Source organism: Carcharodon carcharias, chromosome 5 (genome assembly GCF_017639515.1).
Source record: "Carcharodon carcharias isolate sCarCar2 chromosome 5, sCarCar2.pri, whole genome shotgun sequence".
Taxonomy (NCBI): domain Eukaryota; kingdom Metazoa; phylum Chordata; class Chondrichthyes; order Lamniformes; family Lamnidae; genus Carcharodon; species Carcharodon carcharias.
In genome coordinates this window covers 30,161,125-30,172,528 of record NC_054471.1, presented here as the reverse complement: position 1 = coordinate 30,172,528, position 11,404 = coordinate 30,161,125, and positions in this window count along the sequence as shown.

Below are 11,404 nucleotides of genomic sequence, written 5' to 3'. Positions count from 1 at the left end.
GTGTTGGGGGTTTTGATGGTAATTGGGGTGTAGGGAGTCGATAGGGATGGGGCGTTGATTGTGGCCGTCATTGGAGCGGTGGAGGTTGTTGGGGGTGGGGGGGTGGTGGTTGGGGGTGGTGAGGTTAGTCAGTGGTGATAATTGGTGGGATGGGGATAGACAGAGGAAGGGAGGGTTAGTCAGGTGGGTGGCTAGATAGGGGTTGTGGATGGGGGTAGCTGGGGGATGTGGGTGTTCAGGTGATATTCGGTGTGACTAGGGTGCAGTCAGGGGGGAGTCCTCGGGAAACGCAGACGGGAGACAAGTCAGAAGCGCCGATTTGGAAGGTGACATCAACAGAACAGATGCAACGGAGGTGAAGGAACTGAGAGAATGGGATGGAGCCCTCACAGGAAGCAGGGTGGGTAGCAGCGATCATAATATGTTTGACATTTACATTCATTGTGAGGGAGAAACGAGTGCGAACAAGACGAGTATTTCAATCTAAAATAACAGCAATTATGGGGGCACGAAAGCAAAGGTAGCTAAAGTGAACTGGCAAATGAGGTTAAGGGAAAGGTCAAAAGAAGTTCAGTGGCCGACATTTAAAGGGATATTTCAGATACACAGAATATAAATACATTTCAACGAGAGAAAAATTCCAAGGGGAGGGACAACAATCTGCGGTAAACTAAAGCAGTATCAAACTTAAAGAAAAAACATATAATTACACAAAGATGAGTGGCAGATCAGAAGATTGGAAAGAATATAAAGAACATCAAAGTGTGACAAAAAATTTAAGGAGGGAAAATTAGAGTATGAGAGAAAACTTGCTCAGAATATAAAGACAGATAGTAAGAGCTTCTTTCGATATTTAAATAAGAAAAGAGTTAACAAAGTGAACATTGGTCCTATAGAGACTGTGTCTCGGGAATTGATAATGGAAAGTTGGGTGATGTCGGATGAATTAAACAAATATTTTGCTATGCTCTTCATTGTAGAGGACACAAGTGACATTCCAGAAATAGCTGTATATCAGGAAATGGAAGGGAGAGAGGAACCTGGGAAAATTACAATCACCAGAGAAGTGGGATTGAGCAAATTGTTGGGGCTGTGGGCTGACCAATCCTCAGGTCTGGATGGACCTCACCTTAAGGCCTTGAAAGAAGTGGCTAATGAGATAGTTTATGCCTTTGTTTTAATTTTCCAAAATTCCCTAGATTCAGAAAGGTTCCATTAGATTGGATAATAACAAATATAACTCCTTTATTGAAAGAGGGAGGGATACAGAAAGCAGGGAACTTTTGGCTAGTTAGCCGAACATCTGTCAGAGGAACATAAAAGGTTATCGGGAAAGATATAATAGCAGGGCCTTTAGAAAAATTCAAGGCAATCAGTTAGAATCAACATGGTTTTGTGAAAGGGAAATCATATTTAACCAATTTTTTGGAGTTGTTTGAAGGAGTCACATGTGCTGTGGATAAAGGGGTAAATGTACTGTACTTATATTTTCAGAAGGCATTTGATAAAGTGCCACAACAAAAGTTATTGCAGAAAATAAAAGCTCATGATGTAGGGGGTAACATATTGGCATGGATAGAAGAAGCTAACAGGGAGCAGAGAGTTGGTATAAGTGAATCTTTTACTGGTTAGCAGGATGTGACAAGTGGTGTGCCACAGGGATCAGTGCCGGGACCTCAACTTTTTACAAATTATGTAAATGACTTGGATGAAGGGACCGAAGGAATGATTGCTAAATTTGCTGGTGGCACAAAGGTAGACAGGAAAGTCAATTGTGAAGAGGATGTAAGGAGGCTACGCAGTGACATGGATAGGTTAAGTGGGTGGGCAAGGATCTGGCAAATGGAGTATAATGTGGGAAAAAGTGAAATCTTTAATTTTGGTAGGAAGACTTAAAAAGAAACTTTTACCTAAATGGTGAGAGATTGCAGAGTTCTGTGATTCAGAGGGACTTGGGTGTTTGAGCACGTGAATTATAAAAGTTTAGTATGCAGGTAGAGCAGGTAATTAGGAAACATAATTGAATGTTATCATTTATTGTGAGGGGAAATGATAACAAAAGTAGGGCGGTTATGATTCAGTTGTACAGGGCATTGGTGAGACCACATCTGGTGTACTGTGTACAATATTGGTCTACTTATATAAAGAAAGATGTAAATGCATTAAAAGCAGTTCAGAGAACGTTTACAGGACTAATTCCAGGAATGGGCAGCTTGTCTTATGAGGAAAGGCTGGACAGGTTAGGCTTGTATCCATGGGGATTTACATGAGTAAGAAGCAAATTTATTGGAACCTTTAAGATCTTGAGGGGTCCAGACAGTGTTGCTGTGGAGAGGATGGTTCCTCTTGTGGAGAATCTGGAACTATGCGACAGTCTTTAAAAATAAGGGGTCGCTCATTTAAGACACAGATGAGGAGAATTATTTCTCTGAGGGTTGTGTGTCTTTGGAACTTTCTTCCTCAGAAGGTGGTGGAAGCAAAGTCTTTGAATATTTTTAAGGCAGAGCTAGATAGATTCTTGACTGACGTGGGGGTGAAAGGTTATTAGGGGTGGGCAGGAATGTGGAGCTAAAGTTACATTCAGATCAGCCATGATCTTGTTGAATTTTGGGACAGTTTTGAGGGGCCGAGTGGCCTACTGCTGTTCCTAATTCATAAGCTCGTATGTTCATTTGACTGACTGACAAATCCTTGGATAGTTTCATTAGCATAAAAGGGGCAGATGTCATATAGGGTGTGTTGTGATTTGGTGCCAGAGAAGTCAGAATGGTAAGGTTGTATTAGTTACAGAGTTGAATTGCTTTGTACATGTAGTGATTTATTTGTAGCCACTTTCCTGACATCAGTTGATTGCTCTGTGATTAGTTATCCTTAGAGAATCAGCATTGGAACTCCAATATCACTATTGCTCCAGTTCTCTGCCTACTGCATGCAGGTGTAATGAAAGAAAGACAAAAGCTGCATTTACGCAGCACCTTGCACAATGTCTCAAATCTCCACATTGTCAATTAAATGCTTTTTCATTGTTGTCACTGCTATAATTTAGAGAATGTTATAAAATGGCAGAGCAGGCTCAACAGGCCAAATGGCTCACTCCTGCTCCTAACAGTATGTTTCTCTGTCCTTCTGGACAGATCAGATGAGCCAGTGTAGATGGCCTTTGTCATCCATAATTATCTTGCGTTCAGAGTATTGAATAATTGCTGGAGATCTGTTTATTTTTTACTAATGGTTCTTTACTCTGAGCAAGTTTTGTGGGGTGAAATTACAAGGACACAAGTGGACAATGAGCTCATCGTGAATCATTAACTTGTTTTACGCTCTACATGATTCTCAAGGTTCTTTTCCATTTTGTCTACTCACCTATTAGCTCACTCTATCATGGTGCTTTTTTGACTCTCTGGAGGCATTGAAATACTATGATAAAGTTGTGCTGCATACCAGATATTAAAAATAAAGAGTAATAAGAAGCAGCAATCAGAAGAGTCTTTAGACTTGATGATCAAGAAACTCACTACAAATGTGAACCATTCAGTCTTTGTCCCCTGGCCTCTTAAAAGTTGTGTTACAAAGAGACACATTAGGGCACCAATGCTTATCACTGACAGTGAAGACTGATGTTGTCTAATCACTTCACTTTGTTCCTCAGGACTTATTTGCCATTTCGAGCCTATGAGATCACTGGTAAAGTAGAACCCAGTTACACCTCTTGTGTGAAATAATTATACTGAATAATATCATGCACCCAGGATAAAGGCAGGATAAAGTCTTCTACATCTTCTATAGAATGGGGAAGATCTTGTGCACTTTATCTGCTTTGCAAGTTTTGAATCTTTACCCTAAATATTAATTTACTGTTAATTTACTGTCACTGCTTCCAGAGGACCCAAAGTGTAGAATATGTTCATGAGGTCTGAGGCAGTGAACAAAATCAGTGTTATCATCCACAGTATTATAAATAAATAATGGGATACATTACATGATGCTGTTACAGGAAAATTTGTACTCTCTGGTCTGTATAATGCTCATGGTGGGATCACCTTTCGGGTGTGCACAAACTAACACGGCAATGTATCATTGTAGCTCTTAATATTATGGATCCATGCTGCATAAATATCAGTCAATGTTGGCAACAGGCTGCAAATAATGTGAGTTTTCATTTTACTGGGACCTTTCTGTGACTGTTTGGTGAATGTTGAATAGGGAAAAATGGCCTGCATGATTGAGTGGAGAGAGTGTCTTTGGAGGGGAAGCACGTGGTGTGTAGGTGGGGGTGGGATTAAAGGGCCCGGAGACAGGAGGAGCACTAGTGCTCATGGCTTCTCTCTTTGACCCTGAGAACACTCAGAGGGAAGTGACTCAGTGTAGAAGGCTGTCAATAACATTCTGTTTTTTACTGAATATTCAAGTGGAGGAGCAAGGCCAATAGTGCAGGACAATGCCAAAGTTGAAAGACTGAATAAAAAAGGAAAATGAACCAGCAAGTGTTAATGCCAAGAATTCCATCAAACCTCCTAACTCTCTTTCAATCCCAGCCCATCCAGGACATGAATGCTGCTACCGCACCTGGGAAACCAGGATGTACACTCAACACTGGTGCTTTACAGGGTTAGTTCAGTTGTGTCATATGATAATACATTCTGCTCTTTTTCTTTTAGAATTATGAAGAGAGAAAATACAAACCTTCAAATTGGGTTCACACTACGGTTACTGGAATGGATATGAATCGTGCAATAGAGACTGGCCTGAAAAAACTTTTCAGTTATTCACATTTCTCTAATGCTGCAGGTACATCAAATGTTCCATGAAGATAACAACAGACGGGAAAACAACCCTTCAATCTTTGATATCTCTTGTTTAAAACATTGGCTGGGATTTTCCATGCCCGCCGGTGTCGGGCATGTTTGGTGACATGACCGGACAATATGGCGCGATTGGTTTTACAACGGCGTGAAACCAGTTTGCGATTGTCCGCTCAGCCCACCCATGGGGGGCCGTGTTCCCTGTCATTGGACGTCGGGAACCTCATTGTGATAGATCAGCAGATGTTTATAAGCCCAACCAGCCGGCATCATCCTCCCCCATTGGATCATCCACCCATTTTGGCTAGAAAACACGTTGAAGTGTTTCACAACAGCACATAAGCAATGTGCACCTGGCAGGCTCCACTTTGCTCAGGACATAAAGATTTGTTTGCCTACCTTGCTTCGGGCTGCAATTGCAGGCATCAGCGCCAGGCTTCACAGACAGCACCACATCACTTTTAGTGGGGCTCATGGGTAGGTCTCGATCTAACAGATCAGCCAAATGTTGGTGGCTTTTCAATGGCTGCAGGGCTAGGGTTTGCTTGAGGAAGGGGGAGAAGTGGCCTCAGGCAAGGGGAGAGGCTGCAGGGTGAGAGCTGTATTGAGGGAGGAGTGTATCTCAGGGTGTGTGTGCAGTTTTTTTGCCTTTAGGTGCCCTGTCTTCTTTGCTGCAGTCCTGAGCTGGAAGCACTGAGCGCAGCTGTACTGTAAATGTGGTGCCTGGTGTGATGAAGCAGCAAGGTGATGGTGTTGCAGGTGAATGAGAGCCTGCTCACCATGGAAGCGGTGTGTTTCCCAGAAATGCATTAGTAATGCGTTGGGCGTGGGACGATACGGGGTGAAAACCTGCCATCGCGGCAGGCAGGTGAAACATCATTTTATTCGTCCGCTACTGAACTGAGGGCAAATCTGGAATGATTCTGCCCTTGGTGTATAGACAGATACACTGACCAAAGAGCTCCACCATTGTCAATCTCTGAGGGATACTCGTTCACATGTTACTAGTGGGCAGAAATCCCACTTGGGCTGCAGTCAAGAGGTCAGATCTGCCCTGCCATTCCTCTATCTATTAGGTAAGAAAGCTTACTACCACAAATAAAACTTACTACTTAAAAAAATAAAGACTCACCAGCTACTCAATTCCCATCTGCTGTTGTCATTTAAACATAAGGAAGGTAGCCAAATGTTTTATTTAAACCTCATTGCCTTTCTTAATTTTTTTTGTTGCAGTTATTAATTTCCCAGCTGCTTAAACTATCTCCTTAACTTTGGAGATAGGGAAACAAGCTACAGTACTCACAAGCCAATCAATTCATAATTTCCAGTGATGTGATATTGTGATTTATTTTTTTTCTCACGTTTTATTTCAAACTCCAGCATGCCCAGCTCTACTCCTCCTGATCAGACTCTCCTCGAGAAATGGAATGGAATATAAAAGTAGTGATGTTTTTCATGGGGCTGAATTTTACCCCTGTCAGGGGTGAAGTTGAATGGCGATTGCGCACAGCTGCACTTCCGGTCAGCGCCCGTGAACAGGAGTGCGCCGCCATTTTACATGTGTGGGCCAATTAAAGCCCGCCTAGCATGACATCGGCAAGGAAATGCTATGTGCTCCATGTACAGGCTGAGGAGGGAACCCCAAAATCCCACTAAGTGCTGCCTCAGGGAGATCAGCTGTAAATGCCAAAAAGATAAGAAAAGAAAACTAAAATTTCCCTAACATGTCCCCTCATATGACAATGTCACATGAGTTGGGATGTATCCATAATTTTCAGAAAAACTTTATTAAAATTTTTTATAAGCTACATGAAACCTCATCCCACCCGTGGATGAGGTTTCAGGCTTTTTCCAATCCGCGTCAGGTCTCCTGGTCTGCCGGCCAACATGAAGGTTGGATGGGCAGGTCCTTTAATTATTTAATAGCCTCTGTCAAAGGCCTCAATTGGGTGAGTCTATGGAACCCTCTTCACCTGAGACCGGTAGAGGCAGGTGATTAAATATCTCTAAGGCAGAAATAGATAAATTCTTTACTAACAAGGGAGTCAAAGTGTGCAGGGAGTAGGAAGGAATGTGGAGTTGAGGCCAAAATCAGGTCAGCCATGATCTTACTGAATGGCGGAGCAGGCTCGAGCAGCCAAATGATTTACTCCTGCTCCTAATTTGTATGTATGAATGTAAGATAAGGCGATTGCTTTGCTAAACTAATCCCTTCAGTCTTCAAACCTCTGGTCACCTGTCATTTTAATTCTCCACCCTGCTTCCATGCTGATCTTGCTGTCCACAGTCTCCTGCCATGTTCCAATGACTTTCATCAGAACCTCTGTCTCCATTTCCTTTCCTTTCTCTTTGCTGGTTTCCTTTTCTCTCTCTTGTTTTGCTCTTTTTGTTTTCAGGCGTTAGCTGTTCAGATTCTGTCAATCACACCTCCTCCAGGAACATCTTTGTTTCTTTACAAAAGGAAGGAGATCAAGGCTTTGGAGAGGGTGCAGAAGAGATTTACTAGAATGATAGGCGTGTGGATGGGTCTCAGTTACATGGAGAGACTGGAGAGGTCGGAGGTCATTTCCTCAGAGCAGAGAAATTTGCCAGGAGATTTAAGAGATCCAAGGTGTGCAGAACCAGGAATGGATTTGACTGAGTAAATAAGAAGAAACTGTTTCCATTGGCAGAGCAGGCGATAACCGGAGGGCATAGAATTAAGATAATTGGCAACAGAACCAGATGCAACATTTATTTAAACAATGAGTCGCTGTGATCTGGAGAGCACTGCCTGAACTGGTGGTAAAGCAAATTTAACAGTAAAATTCAAAAGACAATTGTTGCGATAATGGGAAACATTTTTGTGTGTTTGTGGGAAAAGTGGAGGTCAGGGTGATTAGTGTGATAAGTCCACCAAACAACACAGGAGCAGCCTTCTTCTAGGCTGTTTCATTCTGTGTCTATAATTCAATGCCACATCAGTGTTTTCAACATCTCAGTTTATTCATCCCACCTTTCACCTTCCAAAACCATGACCGCTCCCATCTAGAAGGACAAGAGCAGCAGATAGATGGGAACGCCACCAACTGGAAGTTCCCCTACAAGTCACTCACCATCCTGACTGGGAATTATATCACCATTCCTTCACTGTCGCTGGGTCAAAATCCTGGAACTACCTTCCTAACAGCACTCTGGGTGTACACCACATGGACTGCAGCGGTTCAAAAAGGCAACTTGCCACCATCTTCTCAAGGGCAATTAGGGATGGGTAGTAAATGCTGGCCCAGCCAGTGAAGGCCACATCCCGTGAATGAATGAATAAGAGAAAATCAAAGTCACCCTGTCCCCTCACCTGTAATTTCTGATTCACCATGAGCAATGCTGTAATAATGTGTTTCTTTATGTACAGGTACAATTGTTCCCATCTCTGCACCTTGGGGAGTTATTGGACAGTTGGAAAATGGCAAAATACAACAGACATTCAGAGTAGCAACTTTAATCGTTCCTGAAGTCATCAGTCCACCGGAACCAACGGATAAAACGGTCCAATTAATAAAAGAACCCGTTAGTTCGTCCTATGTCAGGTAACTTTAATTAGCAATGTATTTTGTTTGACATTTCTTTACGTCAGCCCTTGTGTCAACATCACTCAACCTGGAGTCGGACTGTGATTATTGGGCTCATCTGGGTAATGGGAACATTGGTCAATATTAATTGTATAATGGAGTGATTCATATCTCACAATCTGCAGTTCCTTCTTCTGAGAACACAGCAAGACCTCCCCATTCACATTAGTCAGCTTCATATGGAGTTGGCTCCTGTTTTTCCGACATTCTCACACCCACCACCTTGTGTATTTTTGATAGACCACCTTCACATCTTTTAACAGTGCCTCAGCAAAAATAAAACATCAGCTCATTGAGATGTTTGATGTTCTTTCTACTGTAATTAGTTTAAATGTTTCTTTATCTGCTCTTTCTGTGTGTAGTCATAAATTACACAGTTCCAATGTTACTGACCCCCATCCCATACCCTTTGGAGGGCTCATTTTCCTCATAGGTGTCTGGATGATGAATGACAGTGTGACTTGCTGGCCTCAGAGAGAATCAAGGTGGGCCCAGTCCTTTCCTCATTCAACATTCACTGACTCACACTATCAGTGAGGGTCACTACACAGGACGCTCTCCAATGTGGACATTGTCCTCCTGGTGAAATGAACGGTGATGCTATTTTGTCATCTATAGAGTTTGCACATTGAGCTTTCACAGTGAGCAATTGTGATCACAGAGATTGCTGTTTAGGAAAATTACGGTCCAGTTTTCACTCTGTTTAAATTATTGACAGAAATTCAGGGACTTGGGGCCTATGAATTCCCAACCAGTGACCCCTGTGAACAAAAATTCACTCCAGGAACTCACGATCACAGATTCTGTCCTCATATTTTAAACAATCCAAGAAAGTGGAAGTGTTCTGTTCAAAGAGCAGAAGCTGGGGTGGGAGGAGTTTCTGAGATATCAGCTGGGTGTGAGTCATCCTTTACATGGGTTGGCAGTATGTGGTAGATTTGTAGAGAGCAGGAAGTGCTGCAGGCAATTTGTGCACAGCAAGATCATACAAACATACAAATTAGGAGCAGGAGTAGGCCATCAGCCCCTGGAGCCTTCTCTGCCATTCACGAGGATCATGGCTGATCTGATTACAGCCTCAATGTCACTTTCCTGCCAACCCCCTGTACCTTTCACTCTCTTAATAGTCAAGAATCTATCTCCCTCTACCTTACAACTATTGAATGATCCTCTTTTACTCTCTCTGGAAGACAGTTCCACAGAGTCAAGACCTTCAGACAGAAAAAAAAATTCTCCTCATCTCCATCTTAAATAGGAGAGCTCTTATTTTTAAACTTTGGCCCCAGGTTCAGGTCTCTCCAACAAGAGGAAACATCCTCTCAGCATTCACTCTGTCATCTCTCCAGCATCTTTTATGTTTCAATAAGATCACCTCATTCTTCTAAACTCCAATTGGCCCAACATGCCCAACCTTTCGTCATAAGTGAGCTCGTCCCAGCAATCAGTAGAGTGAGCCTTCTCTGAACTGCTTCGAAGGCAATTATGTCCCTTCCTAAATAAGGAGACCAAAACTGTGCACAGTACTCCAGATGTGGTCTCACGAGTGCCCTGTAGAACTGTAGCAAAGATCCCTACTTTTATATTCCAGTCACCTTGCAATAATGATAACGTTTGCCTTCCTAATCACTTGCTGTATCTGCATACTAACTTCTTGTGATTCATCTACCAGGACACCCAGATCCCTCTGTACCTCAGAGTTCTGCAAGCTCTCTCCAGTTAAACAATCTGCTGCTTTTCTATTCTTCCAGCCAAAGTGGACAAGAGGAATTACTTTCACTATTTTCCAATCCGAAGGAACCCATCCAGAATCTAGGGAATTTTGGAAACTCAAAACCAATGCATCTACTATCTCAGCAGCCATTTCTTCTAAGACTCAAGAATGAAGACGGGGACTTGTCAGCCTTTAATTCCAATAATTTTCTCAGCACTCTTTCCCTGGTGATTGTAATTGATTGAAATTGCTCCCCCCCCTTTCACCTCTTGATTCACAATTATTCCTGGCATATTACTTTTTCCTCTGTAGGGAAGGCAGATGCAAAATAACATCTGTTAAATTCACCTGCCAGGTCCTCATTTCCATTATTAATTCCACTCTCACTCTCTAGAGGACAAACGCTTTAGTTATTCTATTCCATTTTTGAATACTTGTCAAAACCCTTACTATATATTTTTATATTTCCAGCAAAGTTTCTCTCATATTTTAATTTTCCCTACTTATTATTCTTTTAGTCATTTTTTTTTATATACTAAGTCCAATTTTCAGATCTTCATGGAATTCTATGTTCTTTCTTTCAATTTGATGCTACCTTTAACTTCCTTAGTTAGCCACAGATGGTGTGTTCCTCCCCGAGAATTTCTCTTTCTCACTGGAATGTATCTTTGCTGAGAGTTATGGAATATTTCCTTAAAAATCTGCCACTGCATCCCTACAGACCTATCTCTAAACCTATTTCCCAAGTTCACTTTAGCCAACTCTCGTCATGCCCTCATATTTGCTCTTATTTAAGTTTAAAACATTAGTCTTAGACCCACTGGCCCATAACTTCCAATCTCTGGGCATCGTCTCTGTCAGGTGCCCTTGGATCTCCCCATGCAAGGACTGTATGGGAATTCCCCAGGAAGCTCAAACTTCCTTTTGGCAATTACCCTGCACTGGGAACCAGTCCATACTCCACTTTAAATCGGAGACTTCGGAAGGTTCAAAAATAGTTACCCAGGAAAAATTAGAAGAATTAAAACCACATCAAATCCTGGATAACTATCATACTGTCCACCTCCGCCTGACCACCCAGGGGCCTCTTCCGACAGCCTCACCCATCCCCCAACTAGCGCCTCAAAGTCCTGAATACCTCCGAACTGCCCCAAACTACTCCCCGACTCTCTGACCGACAGCCACCTTCCCATCCCACGAATGCCCTCCTGACCCTTAGACCACATCCCACTCCCAAACCCCTGACAACCACCTCTAGCAACCTGAAGACAAACCCAACCCAC